The sequence below is a fragment of the Mobula birostris genome, chromosome 2 (genome assembly GCF_030028105.1).
Source record: "Mobula birostris isolate sMobBir1 chromosome 2, sMobBir1.hap1, whole genome shotgun sequence".
Taxonomy (NCBI): domain Eukaryota; kingdom Metazoa; phylum Chordata; class Chondrichthyes; order Myliobatiformes; family Myliobatidae; genus Mobula; species Mobula birostris.
This window is the reverse complement of record NC_092371.1, coordinates 225,311,930-225,328,158: the sequence shown is the minus strand read 5'-3', so window position 1 is coordinate 225,328,158 and position 16,229 is coordinate 225,311,930. Positions and strand designations below refer to the sequence as shown.

Here is a 16,229-nt window from a genome sequence, read left to right as displayed (position 1 = left end):
TTGCTGCCCTAAACGTCAGCAGCCTAACAGGCAGTAGAGTAGAGAGTAAAACATATAGCACTGGGACAGTCCCTTCAAGCCCCCCCTTGTCCATTCCAACCATCAAGCCATCAGCTATACTAATCCCCTTTACCAGTACTTAGTTTATTGCCTTCTTTGTCTTGCTGATTCAAGCCCTGGTCTGGATGCTTCTTAAATGTTGTACGAGTACCTGCCTCCAGCACCCATACAAGCAGTGCATTCCAAATAACAAAGGGTGAAAAAAAAGACTTCCTGCTCAGACACCCTCTAAACCTCCCACCTCTTTGCTAATGAGGGAAGATCCATACTATCTATCCCATTTATGTCCCTCAGAATTTTGTTAGCCTCATTATGTCCCCCTTTGGCCTTCTCCGCTTCAAGGAATACAAACCCAGTCATATTTTTTATATTTATATATCATACACACATATATGGGGCTAGGGTGCCTTAGACATCTGCACAGTATTGTAGTACTTTCAAATATTGCACTGTATTGTCCCTGCAAAATTAAAACGAACTTCATGAGATATGCGAGTGATGATAAACCTGATTGGACTGACAGTGGGAAGGGGACAGGGAGAGGGGAATCATGGTTGGGAAAGGAGGAAGGAGGGGGGAAAGAGGAAGCACCAAAGAGACATTTTACATGATCGATAAACTAATTGTATGGAACCAAATGACCTTGCCTGGTGTCTCAGGGCTGGGCATGTCCGCACCCATGCCCCGGCCCCAGCACTCCCTCTCTGTACTTGTCAATTAGGTATGGATAAGGTTAGGGTTAGTAAGTTGTCGGCCTGCTGCGTTGGCACCAGAAGCATGGTGACTGTTGCGGACTGCCCCCAGCACATCCTCGGACTGCATTTCACAGTATAAACCAGAAGTCCGTAAGATATAGGAGCAGAATTAGGCCATTCGGACCATCAAGTCCACTTTGCCTTTTCAACATGGGTAATTCATTTTTCCACACCCCCAATCTCTTGCCTTTTCCCCGTATCCCTTCATTCCCTGACAAATCAAGAAAAATATCAACCTCTGCCTTAAGTATACATAAAGACATGGCCTCCGTAGCTGCCTGTGGCAATGAATTCAACAGATTCACTATTCCCTGGCTAAAGAAATTCCTCCTCATCTCCATTCTGAAAGGACGCCCCTTTGCTCTTGGATGATCAACCATGATCGTACTGAGTGGCGGTGCAGGCCCGAAGGGCTGAATGGCCTACTCCTGCACCTATTTTCTATGTTTCTATGCTCTGAGGCTGTCTGCTTGTCTTAGAGTCTCGTACCATAAGAAACATTCTCTCCACATCTACTCTTTCAAGGCCTTTCACCATTTGATAGGTTTCAATTAGGTCACTCCTCATTCTTCTGAATTCCAGTCATTACAGGCCCACAGCCATCAAACACTCTTCATATGACAAGCTGTTCAATCCTGGAATCATTTTCGTGAACTTTCTTTGAATTTTCTCCAATGTCAGGACATCCCTTCTTAGATAAGTGGTTCAAAACTGCTCACAATACTCCAAATGAGGTCTCACCAGCACTTTATAAAGCCTCAGCATTAGATCCTTGCTTTTATATTCTTGAAATGAATGCTAACATCACATTTGCCTTCCTCACCACAGAATCAACCTGCAAATTAACATTTAGGCAGTCCTAAGTCCTCACAAGCTCCAAAGGCAGTCATAGCCGAAGGGTGGTAGTGGGGACGAGCTCCCACTACTAAACAAATGCTCTTCATGGCGTGCACCTCAAACAACCTCTGACAAGCAGGTCCAACTCCTGGCCTTCACGTGTGGCATAGTTCTTATGCCCAGCAGAGCTGTTCTCACTGACAGGAGAAGGGGCAAAGGTGGGCCACTGGCGCCTTAAAGCCAGTTGTTCTGGGCAGATGGGGCTTGTTAACCACGGATGGTAGCCCATCTAGGAGAGGGAAAACTCCAACTTCAAACCTCCGCTACCTTGCAGCTATACCCGCTCACGGGAAAGGCTTTGGGAGTAAACCCCGGAGTCGGAGTCCCGAAGGCAGCTGACTGCCGTACCCAGCACTGGCACGGCAACTCCTGTGATGCTGCTGGCACCAAACCGTACCGACTTTCGTCATTCCTTTGGACCCGTCATCAGCATGGAGAGGGGGTCCCACTGCATGGGCAACAGACGGATCTCCATATCAACTCTGCCGTGGAGCGGCCGCTCCAGCTTCGCTTCAGTGACTACCAAAGGCGCAGTACCAATGGTCGACCACAACCGACGGAGGCCACACACACGTGTCCTCACAAGGACTCCCAAGTCCATTGGCACCTCAGATCAAAGCTCAGATTGATATATTTTTCCTTGGTTAAATTATGAAAGGATATGCATGTCAATCAAATGACAATGCAGAACATCCTTTTCTAACTAGACTTAATAAACCAAAGGGGTGAAGGATCTGTTCCACTATTTATGAAGCAAGACTATCAGCTGCATTTTCCAAGACCACCCTGACCAATCAGATTTACATCCACGAATCAAAGTCTTCCACAGAGTGCAAAGAGTAATCATCGCTATAACCTTTTGTGCCAATGGCTTATTACAAAGAGGCTTCAGGGATACTTGTCAGATCAGCATACAATCCATCTGTACTGATGACAGACCAACAATGAACGTTTTCTCTTTTGATTTGCCTGGTAGGAACTTGTAGAATGAAGCTGGCTCCTATTAAACCCAGTTTGACCAACTGAGCCTTCAGTGGTGTAAACAGCATCACAGGGAAGGTCCTGGAATAACGATGGCACATAGATCAGCTGAGAAAAGATTTGCCAGCTGCTGAGCTACATATGTCGGCGTAACCAGTTATTAGAGCTATCAAACACTTAGTTTTGAAATATCTTATAATGTTTTAATAACTTTAATGTTTAAAGGTTAAAAGTTATAATTAAACTAAACTATTTAAAATATTCAAATAAAGAAATGCAAAGTAACACTTACCTTAGAACCTTGTAGTTATTTGAAGCAGATTTTCCATAAAAAATGATGAAGCAATGGACCGTCTTCACTTTTTTTTGCTGAATGAGTCTTGGTGGAAGCAGAATTCTTTGCTGAACAACGACTGGATGCAAGTTCAGGAGTTCTACTTTCATCTGGTGATCCTGAAGTTGCAGACAATCACAAAAGATTCATCCAGGTTGGTCTGTAACGCATTCCGCAAACAGGGAAATCTGCAAATGCAGGAGAACTCAATTTATAAAAAGTTGGGCTTTCTCCAGGCTGCTCCTGCAGAAGACAGAGACAGGCAAGTTCTTCAGTGTTGACACCTCCACTGAGATTATGTTGTTGAGTTATGATCTGACTTATGTGGCATTGTATCTCAGTAATTATATGAATCACACCAGCCTCCTTTCTCTAGCTCAGTTGAGATGATAAACAAGATTTCTTGCATGTGAATTCTCAACATGCTGGGAGCTGTCATAGATGCTTTCATACATCTTCAGCGTAGTGTGTCTGCTCAATTTCAACAACGGGAATTTCTGCAGTCATGCACACAGAGACCATGAGAAAATATAATTATCAGTAACAGATTCAGGAACCCAGTGCATTGAGAATCAATTAAATAATTGTTAATCACTCCAACGGATTTACTTACTTGACAATCTGATTGACAATGACACCTCTAAACAAATCACTAATAACCAAACTTCCATTCAGTACATCCAGATCGAATTGGCAGACTTCCCTCAATATTCATGAAGCAAGGCTTCGCGCAAGCTGCTCCACAGCAAAATGGAATGCAAGGACTGATACGCGATGAGGAATTTAATATATTAGGTCTTTATTCTCTGGAATTAAAAATCACCATAATTCCATAAAAAGTCTTAAAGACCTTGCTAAGGAAGTGACTGAGATGCTACTCAGTTGGTGAGAGTATAGAACTGGGGAACTGGAAAAGATATGGGGGGTGGATTTGAGGTGTGGGGGAGTCAGGAAAGTTAAGGAGGACGATCAGGGGAAGTCATAAACCAAAGCTATGACCTTTCAGGGCCGCCATGAGGAGGAATTCCAAACCAAAGATTAGTCAATGAGTACATTCAATGCCGAGATCAATAGTTTTATTTACCCAAAAACAAAATACTGGAAACACTTAGTGAGTGAGGCAACATTGGTGCAGAAACTAACAATAAAAATTTAAGATCAATGGCCTATGAACAGAATGAGAAAACATTAGAAATTAAATTTAGGTTACAGTCTAGGGGAAGAACGCGAGAAAGGAAAGGAACAGAGAAATTGAGCAGTGAATTAAATGATAGTAGCTTAAGGTCACAGAGTGAAACAGAGCTTTTGTCCCCAACCACTTTTCAATGCTGATTTTCAAATGTAATTTTGCCTCCGTTTTCTCTATACCTGCCTTCTTGTTTCCTAGTATAATTCAAGACTTTAGGGTCACAGACTCTTACATAAGACTGCCTGCAGGGAGAAGAATTCACCTCCAATTTTGAAACTTCCAGCAAGGCTTAAACAGCTTAATATTCCTCAGCAAACAAGATTAACAACTAATACCGATACACCATGTAATCGAACATAATTAAACAAAGAATAGTCAGTGTTTGAAATTAATTAGTTTATAAGCCTGCAATAAAGACTTCCCTGAAGCTCACACAAATCATGCCAAGACCAGTCTGAGTACTTATACGGTCAAGAGCTTTGGTTTCTATACAACAATAACAAAGTTGAAACATTGCCACTGACTGAAGGTTGGAAAAGCACCAAGAACACTACCCTATGTTTCTGCTTGGCTGTGGGAGAATGTCTGGCAAAAAACTGATGCAATCTGGGCAGACCAGGTTACAGAGGCCCCATATAAAGTAGGTAAGCATAAATGATTCTGTCTACCTCTACAGATATCCTAAACATGTAAATGTATAAGGCAAATAAAGTTGATCCTTCAATGCTATTAACAGAGGGACAAGTACCAGGAAAAACATTCTTTACACTGAGAACAAACAAGAGAAAATCTGCAGATGCTGGAAATCCAAGCAACATGCACAAAATGCTGGAGGAACTCAGCAGGCCAGGCAGCATCAATGTCAGAGAGTATAGTTACACTTAAGACTACCAACTATAACAGCTGATAATCAATCGTAGCATATACAAGAGGTGTGCAAAAGTCTTAGGTACATATATACAGCTGGGGCGCATAAGATTTTTGCACAGTACTGTACTAATTTTATGTATTGCACTGTACTGCTGCTGCAGGAAAACAAATTTCATGACACTTGTGAGTGATCATAAACCTGATTCTGATATGGGTCTCTATTGTGGACTGAAAGTGGGAAGGGAGCAGGAAGAGGGGATTTCATGGTTGGGGAAAAGGGAAGATAGAGAGACATCCTGTAATGGTCAATAAACCAATTGTTTAGAATCAAATGAACTTGCCTGGTGTCTCAGTGCTGGGTGTGTCTGCACATGCAGCACCTCCTACCCCTGGCATTTCTTCTCAGCCACCTGTCCCACATCCCTCCCATGGTGCACCACACCTGCCATTCCCAACATCCTTTGCTTCCGCCAGATTTACAAGTTTGCTGTCCGCTCCATGTTGACATATACAGTATTGTGCATAGATCTTAGGTACCTGAGCGTGGGTTTGGATGGCAGTTAATGGGCACGGCAAGGTTTGGGTGGCAGTTAAAATAAGACTAATATAGTCACCTGTTCACCTGCATGCCGAGGGGATATGCCAAGGGTGTGCATATATTTTTTGTTGACCACTTGTCCTTGTTTGAATTTGATGCATTTTGCATGAATTACAGAAGGGTCGAATGATTTTATTGCTGGTTTGTAATAAAGGATTAAACATACTTCTTCAATTTGAAACTCAGTTAGTTGGAAGCATGTCATACCATGCAATACTCCCTCACTTATTCTCTCAGCGAATTTTAGTTTGTTTTCAAGTAGTCGCTACAGTCCAGGCATCTGACATGTTTGTATGGAGGTTGGCACCAGCACTGTTATTAAAATGCTCTTTCATTGCTCCAGGATCAGTGTTGGAATGGGAATGGGATGTGGAATTAAAATGTGTGGCTACGCCTATGCTCTGTCCGCCAGAGAAAGCAGGATCTCCCAGTGGCCACACATTTTAATTCCACATCCCATTCCCATTCTGATATGTCTATCCACGGCCTCCTCTACTGTAAAGATGAAGCCACACTCAGGTTGGAGGAACAACACCTTATGTTCTGTCTGGGTAGCCTCCAACCTGATGGCATGGACATTGACTTCTCTAACTTCCATTAATGCCCCACCTCCCCCTCGTACCCCATCCGTTATTTATTTATATACACACATTCTTTCTCTCTCACTCTCTCTCCTTTTTCTCCCTCTGTCCCTCTGACTATACCCCTTGCCCATCCTCTGGGCTTCTCTCCCCCCTCCGCCCTTGTCTTTCTCCCCGGACCTCCTGTTCCATGATCCTCTCATATCCCTTTTGCCAATCACCTGTCCAGCTCTTGGCTCCATCCCTCCCCCTCCTGTCTTCTCCTATCATTTTGGATCTCCCCCTTCCCCTACTACTTTCAAATTGCTTACTAGCTCTTCTTTCAGTTAGTCCTAACGAAGGGTCTCGGCCCGAAACATCGACTGTACCTCTTCCAAGAGATGCTGCCTGGCCTGCTGCGTTCACCGGCAACTTTAAACTGAATGCCACGTCTATTCTGCAAGATTTGACTTGAAATACAATTTCAAATTACAATGACCAAATTAAATAATTTATAATAATTTAGGGAGATTAGAAATGTACTGTTCTATACTACTGTAGGTCCAGGCAAGACAGTTAACCTCAGAGTATTGAACTGCCCCATCACTTTACCAGATCCAGTTTTCCCGTGTACACAAAAACTAAAATTTGGTAAATACCATCATTTAAAGGACAATTCTTTTAAATAAATTCTCAATGATGAAAGTATTATTTCACAAATTACGATAAGCTTAAGAAAGTGTAAAATAGGACTCCCCATCTCAAGTTCTCAATCTTTACTGCGTATTTATTTATTTATTATCATTATTATTACTTTCTTTTTGTATTTGCACAGCTTGTTGTCTTTTGCACACTGGCTGACCACCCAAGACAGTCTTTCACTGATTCTACTATGGACCTATTGAGTATGCCGGCAAGTAAATGAGTCACAGGGATGTATATGGTGACATACATGTACTTCAATGATAAATTTCCTTTGTACTTTGAATAATCTCACAGCACAATTAACTGTGTCTCAAATAATTTTAATAATATGTCACAGTTGTTGTACTACATGACCCATTAATTATCATTTATGTCTAAACCTGGAAACATTTACACTTCAGGCTACAGACTTTAGCTACAACAACCATAAGATCATCATTTACCTCACAGTTTATTAATGATTTGAACCTATTTTATACAACACCATATCTGTGGATCTAACTGATTTCAAACACCAGAAAAATTTCTTTTTTTTTTAGCTCCCGATGCTGTTTGTTTATTTATTTGCATATACAGCATGGAACAGGCCCTTCTGGGCTAACAAACTGCACCACCCAGCAACCCACCTACTTAATCCTAGCATAGTCACAGGACAATTTATAATGACTAATTACCCTATTAACCAGTATGTCTTTGGAATGTGGGAGGAAACCGGAGCACACGGAGGAGCTCCACATGTTATGGGGAGGGACGTACAAACTCCTTACAGGCGACGCTGGAACTGAACTCCAAACTCAGACACCGAGCTGTAATAGTGTTATGCTAACTGCTACACTACCGAGTCTCCATTGTGATTTAACCTGTCCCTACGAATATTACATTAAGTATTACCTCTAAATGAGCCTTTAGAAAAATGCAAAACTACACAAGAGTTTATTTTTGTCCAATGCACACAAGGTCAAGTTTTCTTCTCCCCAGGGGCTGAATGCAGGTAGAAATGTGTCCATGTCAAATGGCACCAATCTACGAGTCTGTGGTGGCCAGTGCTATCATGTTTGCTGTTGTGTGCTGGGGCAGCAGGCTGAGGGTAGCAGACACCAACAGAATCAACAAACTCATTCGTAAGGCCAGTGATGTTGTGGGGATGGAACTGGACTCTCTGACGGTGGTATCTGAAAAGAGGATGCTGTCCAAGTTGCATGCCATCTTGGTCAATGTCTCCCATCCACTACATAATGTACTGGGTGGGCACAGGAGTACATTCAGCCAGAGATTCATTCCACCGAGATGCAACACAGAGTGTCACAGGAAGTCATTCCTGCCTGTGGCCATCAAACTTTACAACGTTTCCCTTGGAGGGTCAGACACCCTGAGCCAATAGGCTGGTCCTGGACTTATTTCATAATTTACTGGCATAATTTACATATTACTATTTAACTATTTATGGTTCTATTATTATTTATGGTGCAACTGTAACGAAAACCAATTTCCCCCGGGATCAATAAAGTATGACTATGACTATGACTATGGAGATTCTTTTGCATACAAATGTGAGGTTGATGTTCTGGAGCATGCTGATATTAAGGGAGAGGAAGTGTTGGAGTTGTTAAAATATATTAGGACAGATAAGTCCCCGGGGCCTGATGGAATATTCCCCAGGCTGCTCCACGAGGCGAGAGAAGAGATTGCAGAACCTCTGGCTAGGATCTTTATGTCCTCGTTGTCCACAGGAATGGTACCGGAGGATTGGAGGGAGGCGAATGTTGTTCCCTTGTTCAAAAAAGGTAGTAGGGATAGTCCGGGTAATTATAGACCAATGAGCCTTACGTCTGTGGTGGGAAAGCTGTTGGAAAAGATTCTTAGAGATAGGATCTATAGGCATTTAGACAATCATGGTCTGATCAGGGACAGTCAGCATGGCTTTGTGAAGGGCAGATCGTGTCTAACAAGCCTGATAGAGTTCTTTGAGGAGGTGACCAGGCATATAGATGAGGGTAGTGCAGTGGATGTGATCTATATGGATTTTAGTAAGGCATTTGACAAGGTTCCACACGGTAGGCTTATTCAGAAAGTTAGAAGGCATGGGATCTAGGGAAGTTTGGCCAGGTGGATTCAGAATTGGCTTGTCTGCAGAAGGCAGAGGGTGGTGGTGGAGGGAGTACATTCAGATTGGAGAATTGTGACTAGTGGTGTCCCACAAGGATCTGTTCTGGGACCTCTACTTTTCGTGATTTTTATTAACGACCTGGATGTGGGGGTAGAAGGGTGGGTTGGCAAGTTTGCAGATGACACAAAGGTTGGTGGTGTTGTAGATAGTGTAGAGGATTGTCAAAGATTGCAGAGAGACATTGATAGGATGCAGAAGTGGGCTGAGAAGTGGCAGATGGAGTTCAACCCGGAGAAGTGTGAGGTGGTACACTTTGGAAGGACAAATTCCAAGGCAGAGTACAAAGTAAATGGCAGGATACTTGGTAGTGTGGAGGAGCAGAGGGATCTCGGGGTACATGTCCACAGATCCCTGAAAGTTGCCTCACAGGTGGATAGGGTAGTTAAGAAAGCTTATGGGGTGTTAGCTTTCATAAATCGAAGGATAGAGTTTAAGAGTCGCGATGTAATGATGCAGCTCTATAAAACTCTGGTTAGGCCACACTTGGAGTATTCTGTCTAGTTCTGGTCACCTCACTATAGGAAGGATGTGGAAGCATTGGAAAGGGTACAGAGGAGATTTACCAGGATGCTGCCTGGTTTAGAAAGTATGGATTATGATCAGGGATTAAGGGAGCTAGGGCTTTACTCTTTGGAGGGAAGGAGGATGAGAGGAGACATGATAGAGGTGTACAAGATAATAAGAGGAATAGATAGAGTGGATAGCCAGCACCTCTTCCCCAGGGCACCACTGCTCAATACAAGAGGACATGGCTTTAAGGTAAGGGGTGGGAAGTTGAAGGGGGATATTAGAGGAAGGTTTTTTACCCAGAGAGTGGTTGGTGCGTGGAATGCACTGCCTGAGTCAGTGGTGGAGGCAGATACACTAGTGAAGTTTAAGAGACTACTAGACAGGTATATGGAGGAATCTAAGGTGGGAGCTTATATGGGAGGCAGGGTTTGAGGGTCGGCACAACATTGTGGGCCGAAGGGCCTGTACTGTGCTGTACTATTCTATGTTCTATGTTCTAAATCATGACAATGTCCTATCTATTGCATCAAATATGCATGTAATATGATTCTTCAAGTACTGCTCCTTTAAGGCATTGGAAGAGGAAACCAGTTCAATGTGACGGCAAAGTGAACCTATCTCCAACTCTGTCAATCCAGTTAGGACAGCTGTATCTACAACTGTGCAATTTAAAGGGAGCACTCATAAAACAAGTCCCAGCCTGGAGCAAAAGTAGGTTATTCAGCCCATCAAGTCTGTTCCACTATTCCATCATAGCAAATCCTCCCGTAACCTTTCACGCACTGACTAATCAAGAAACTATTAATCTCCACCTTACGTACAACCAGTTACCTTGCCTCCACAGCTGCCTGTGGCAATGAAATCCAGATTCACCATCCTCTGGCTAAAGAAATTCCTACTCATCTCTGTTCTAAAATGGACATCCCTCTAATCTGAGGCAATGTCCTCTGGCCCTAGACTCTCCCACCATAGAAACACCCTCTCCACATGCACTCTATCTTGGCCTTTCAACATTCGACAGGTTTCAATAGATTCCCCCACATTCTTTTAAATTCTAGTGAGTAAACGCTCACAGCCATCAATTGTTCTTTGTGTGATAAGCATTTTATTCCCATAATCATTCTTGTGAACCTCCACTGAACCCTCTCTAATGTCAGCACATCCTTTCTTAGATAAGGGGCCCAAAACTGCTCACAATACTTCAAGTAAGGAGCACATACAAAAAATGCTGGTGGAATGCAGCAGGCCAGGCAGCAGCTATAGGAAGAGGTACAGTCGACATTTCGGGCCGGGACCCTTTGTCAGGATTAACTGAAAGAAGAGATAGTAAGAGATTTGAAAGTGGGAGGGGGAGGGGGAAATCCAAAACGATAGAAGAAGACAGGAGGGGGAGAGATGGAGCTAAGAGCTGGAAAGTTGATTGGCAAAAGGGATATGAGACCGGAAAAGGGAGAGGGTCATGGGACGGGAGGCCGAGGGAAAAAGAAAGGAGGGGGGTTCCCAAAGGATGGGGAAAGAGTATAGTGAGAGGGACGGGGTGGGGGGGGGGGAAGAGAGGGGGATGGGGGGAGGGGGGGGAAGGAATAATAATAATAAATAACCGATGGGGTACAAAGGGGAGGTGGGGCATTAACGGAAGTTAGAGTAGTCAATGTTAATGCCATCAGGTTGGAGGCTACCCAGACAGAATATAAGGTGTTGTTCCTCCAACCTGAGTGTGGCTTCGTCCTGACAGCAGAGGAGGCCATGGATAGACATGTCAGAATGGGAATAGGACATGGAATTAAAATGTGTGGCCACTGGGAAATCCTGCTTTCTCTGGCGGACAGAGTGTAGGTGTTCAGCAAAATGGTCTCCCAGCCTGTGTCGGGTCTTGCCAATATATAGAAGGCCACATCAGGAGCACCGGACGCAGTGTATCACCCCAGCCGACTCATAGGTGAAGGGTCGCCTCATCTGAAAGGACTGTCTGGGGCCCTGAATGGTGGTGAGGGAGGAAGTGTAAGGGCATGTGTAGCACTTGTTCCGCTTACAAGGATTAAGTGCAGGCAGGGAGATCAGTGGGAAGGGATGGGGGGAAACGAATGGACAAGGGAGTCGCATAGGGAGCGATCCCTGCGGAAAGCGGGGGGGGGGGGAGGGAAAGATGTGCTTATTGGTGGGATCCTATTGGGGGTGGCGGAAGTTACGGAGAATTATATGTTGGACCCAGAGGCTGGTGGGGTGGTAGGTGAGGACAAGGGGAATCCTATTCCTAGTGGGGTGGTGGGAGGATGGGGTGAGAGCAGATGTGCATGAAATGGGAGAGATGCGTTTGAGAGCAGAGTTGATGGTGGAGGAAGGGAAGCCCCTTTCTTTAAAAAAGGAGGACATCTCCTTTGTCCTGGAATGAAAAGCCTCATCCTGAGAGCAGATGCGGTGGAGATGGAAGAATTGCGAGAAGGGGATGGCATTTTTGAAAGGGACAGGGTGGGAAGAGGAATAGTCCAGGTAGCTGTGAGAGTCCGTAGGCTTATAGTAGACATCAGTAGATAAGCTGTCTCCAGAGACAGAGACAGAAAGATCTAGAAAGGGGAGGAAGGTGTCGGAAATGGACCAGGTAAACTTGAGGGCAGGGTGAAAGTTGGAGGCAAAGTTAATGAAGTCCACGAGCTCAGCATACGTGCGGGAAGCAGCGCCAATGCAGTCATCGACATAGCGAAGGAAAAGTGGGGGACAGATACCAGTTCAGGCTTGGAACATGGATTGTTCCACAAAGCCAACAAAAAGGCAGGCATAGCTGGAACCCATACGGGTGCCCATGGCTACACCTTTAGTTTGGAGGAAGGACTAATTCCATTAGACGGAGCAGAGTGGTGGTAGAAGGGAACTGGTTAGGTCTGGAATCCAAACCACTGCCTTATAAATTCTCAGCACAACATTTTTGCGTTTATATTCTCGTCCTCTCGTAATAAAAGCTAACTGTTGTTCATCACTCTCCAATTCCCTTGGTAATGAAGCCACCGACATCCCTCAAGCTCAGAACCATTACCCATCAATCTCTCTAACACAAGACGCCATCATTCAAACTATACACATCAACCACCTCCCCTGTGATTACGTAACCCAACTGCAAGCCCCCATTACACACTGACCCTTCCCTCAATCAGAAACTCCCAGTAATAATCATAATTTAGTGCCCAATTTTCCTCATTGAGCGTTATCACAATTCAGCAATGATACTCACAACACCCACATTTTACATCCCAACCACTCTAAGCCCAATATCTCACATCTGACCTTATTTCCCACTACCATTTATGTGTATCAGCTGTACCTCTCCTTTCACATGACCCGTTCCAATCATCAACCCCTGCCCTCATCACTGAAACGCTCTCCCTGTGAACAGCACTAAAAGGCAGCAGAGATGACCTTCAGTAATGATGTTTATTAATACCTTTTTCCATAGATACTGCCTGAGTTCCTCCAGCATTTTGTGTTTGTTGCTTGGATTTCCAGCATCTACAGATTTTCTCTTGCCCATAAGGATCTGGTCCTTGAACATATGGATCTGGTCCTTGAACCTACTGGTGTTACTCAGGCACTCTACACATCAGTAGCAAGAAAACCAACATAAGCAATGGATCCACGATCAAAATGGACATTAGTGTTCCTCAGCGACTGCCAATAAATTTCTAGGGCAATGCTTTATGTTTACTTGACCAACTGGCCTCCTAATTCTGGGTCTTCAGTGAATGTTGACCAGTGTGCTGCCTGCTCAAAAGCCACCAATCACCATTCACTAAGTTAGATGGCTTTTCAGCTGTGGATGAAGACAATATGGACCCCGGTATTAAGAGTTTAAACTGAAATCACTCACTAATTTTCTCAAGTCATCCGGCAGGAGGAGAGAGAGCAGCGCGCCGCTCGTGCGCAGCCCTCCTGTGAAAAATGCTATCGTATCCGTTAAATAGGGGCCATGGACAACTCTGATTTGATGGAGACAGATGTGAAAGCACAGAGGAACATCTGGAGAAATTTCTGAAACACCAGTTTGCTGCTGTTGTTACCGCGCGGTCGGGAATCTTCCGGAGGGAAGGCCTCAAGATCCCCAGCTTTGCCTGCTGTTGGCCACCGAGATTGAGGTCGAATTGTTCGGACAGAGATGGCGCTCAGTACTCGGTGTCGGAGAGCTGATCGGAGGCTCGGAGTTTTCGGATGACTCAGAGTCGGACTGTGGTCGGGCATGGCAGGGAGAGTTTTTCTTTCTTTTCCCATCTGCATGAGATGTGGGATATTTGAGAGACTTTGAACTTTTTACTGTGCTCATGGACTTCTTCATCAAGTTATGGTATTGTTGCACTGTTGTAACTATATGTTATAATTATGTGGTTTTGTTAGTTTTCTCCGTCTTGGTCTGTCCTGTGTTTTGTGATATCATACTGGAGGAAATATCGTATCATTTCTTAATGCATGCATTACTAAATGACAATAAAAGAGGACTGCGTGTCTTCATAATCTAAATCTAAAAAAAAAGTCAGAGACTCAAATTTAGAGATATTGAAGATGAGGTAGTATAAGATGTCGGTGAGGCCCAATTTTGAGTACTGTGTGCAGTTTTGGTCACCTACCTACAGGAAAGATGCAAACGAGGTTGAAAGAGTACAGAGAAAATTTACAAAGATGTTGCCGGGTCTGGAGGACCTAAGTTATAAGGGAAGATTGAATAGGTTAAGGCTTTATTCCTTGGAACGTAGAAGATTGAGGGGAGATTTGATAGGGGTATACAAAATTATGAGGGGTATAGATAGGGTAAACGCAAGCAGGCTTTTTCCACTGTTGGGATTACAACTAGAAGTCATGGATTAAGGGTGAAAGGTGAAAGTTCAAGGGGAACATGAGGGGAAACTTCTTCAGAGTGTGGAATAAGCTACCAGCGCAAGTGATGCATGCGAACTCAATTTCAATATTTAAGAGAAGTTTGGATAGGTACATGGATGGCATATGTATAGAGGGCTGTGGTCCTGGTACCATAGGAGTAGGCAGTTCAAATGGTTCAACGGGAGTAGGCAGTTTAAATGGTTCGATGGGAGTAGACAGTTTAAATGGTTTGGCACTGACCAGATGGGCTGAAGGGCCTGTTTCTGTGCTGTACTTTTCTATGACTCTACCTGGATACATTTTTATGCAGGAAATTAAATATCCCACTCATTTAAAAAAGTAGTGTAAATAACATTACACAATTAGAACTATTTATATCATACATTTACTATGAGACAAAATAAAATTCTAATTCTTTATACTATGTATTGGAATCCAAAGCCTTTGCACAAGTATCGAAAGGCTGAACAGCACTAAAAGGCAGCAGAGATGACCTTCAGTAATTTTAGATGTGACCTGTTAATGTTCAGCAATGCAATCAATTATAAATTCTGATAAAGTCTTTAAGTAAACACAAAGCATAGTATTTCTTATGGGCGGAGGAACTCTACAAAGTTATTTATGAAAGGACTTTAACCTTGGAAATATGGATGTCATTTGTCTCTCAAGAAAGCTCATGAAAAAAATCAACAAGGGAAGATTTTCTATTTGCTCAATATACAGTGAATATTCATTGTATTAAGATGCAACAGGTAGTGTAGTGGTTAGCGCAATGTTATTTCAGCTTGGGGCATTTTGGAGTTCAATTCCAGTGCCGTCTGTAGGTCATCCCCACAGAATGCATGGGTTTTCCCCGGGTGCTCCGGTTTCCTCCCACAGTCCAAAAATGTACCAAGTAGGTTAACTGTTCATTGTAAATTGTCCTGTGATTAGATTAGGGTTAATCGGGTTTGTCGGGGGTTGCTGAGGCAGCATAGCTTGAATGGCTGAGGCCTACTTCACACCGTATCATTAAATTTCTATTAGTTCAAGAGTGACAATAGGCTGGCAAAGCCACATTACTGTTTGCATTAATGTTTGCAAAGACGTTGACGTCTATTAATCAATTAAAAATGGGCAAGTGAACGTGAATAAAATCTTCCCTTTGCTTGTTCAGCTGAACAATCGTACCTGTTAGATTTCAGACTTGCAGCACCTTTAACTGAAGCTGAAGAGCAAAAGCCCCATTCCCAGATACATGACTTTGCATTCAGTCCCAACTGATTGTAACAACTAGTTACCAGCATAGAAAAATGCAACTTCAGCTATACTATTAATAGTCATGAAGAAAGTTGTTACGATATGTTTAGGTGTTTGAATAAAGCCAGCATTCAACATGTCCGTATATGCAGAGCAGTAATCAAGGCCAAAATGCTGAACAAGGTATTTAAAAACAGCAGGTCACAAGCATACAGAACATCAGTTAAACCTTATATTGTTTTTGTCTGTTCTGTTCACGAAAAAACTAGGAAGTCAAGTCCTGGAAGTGATAGAGAAGCTGTATCAGATAAATAAATCTTGACTAAAGACAGCAGAACTGCAATTGGTTCAGCATTTTCAAGGGAACAACAGAAATACAAAACGTGTTGTGCAAATTAACAATTTTGCAAATATCGCATTTAGCTGTTTCTTTCACTACTGGCATGCACTGAATATCAAAAAATTGTGATAATTAATATTACTTAATTTTACTTTCTGTCTCTT

The 16,229-nt window shown here is 43.3% G+C and overlaps 1 protein-coding gene across 1 annotated transcript in view; it reads right to left on the bottom strand.

The window, feature by feature from the left end:
- Positions 1–3,178: 3,178 nt before the first annotated feature.
- The window catches only part of LOC140194105 (microtubule cross-linking factor 3), a 54,229-nt gene continuing 41,178 nt past the window's right edge, over positions 3,179–16,229 (bottom strand). Inside the window, exon 7 of the mRNA XM_072251554.1 lies at positions 3,179–3,215. The gene's annotated coding sequence lies outside the window, so the exon portion shown is untranslated. The remainder of the gene's footprint in view (positions 3,216–16,229) is intronic.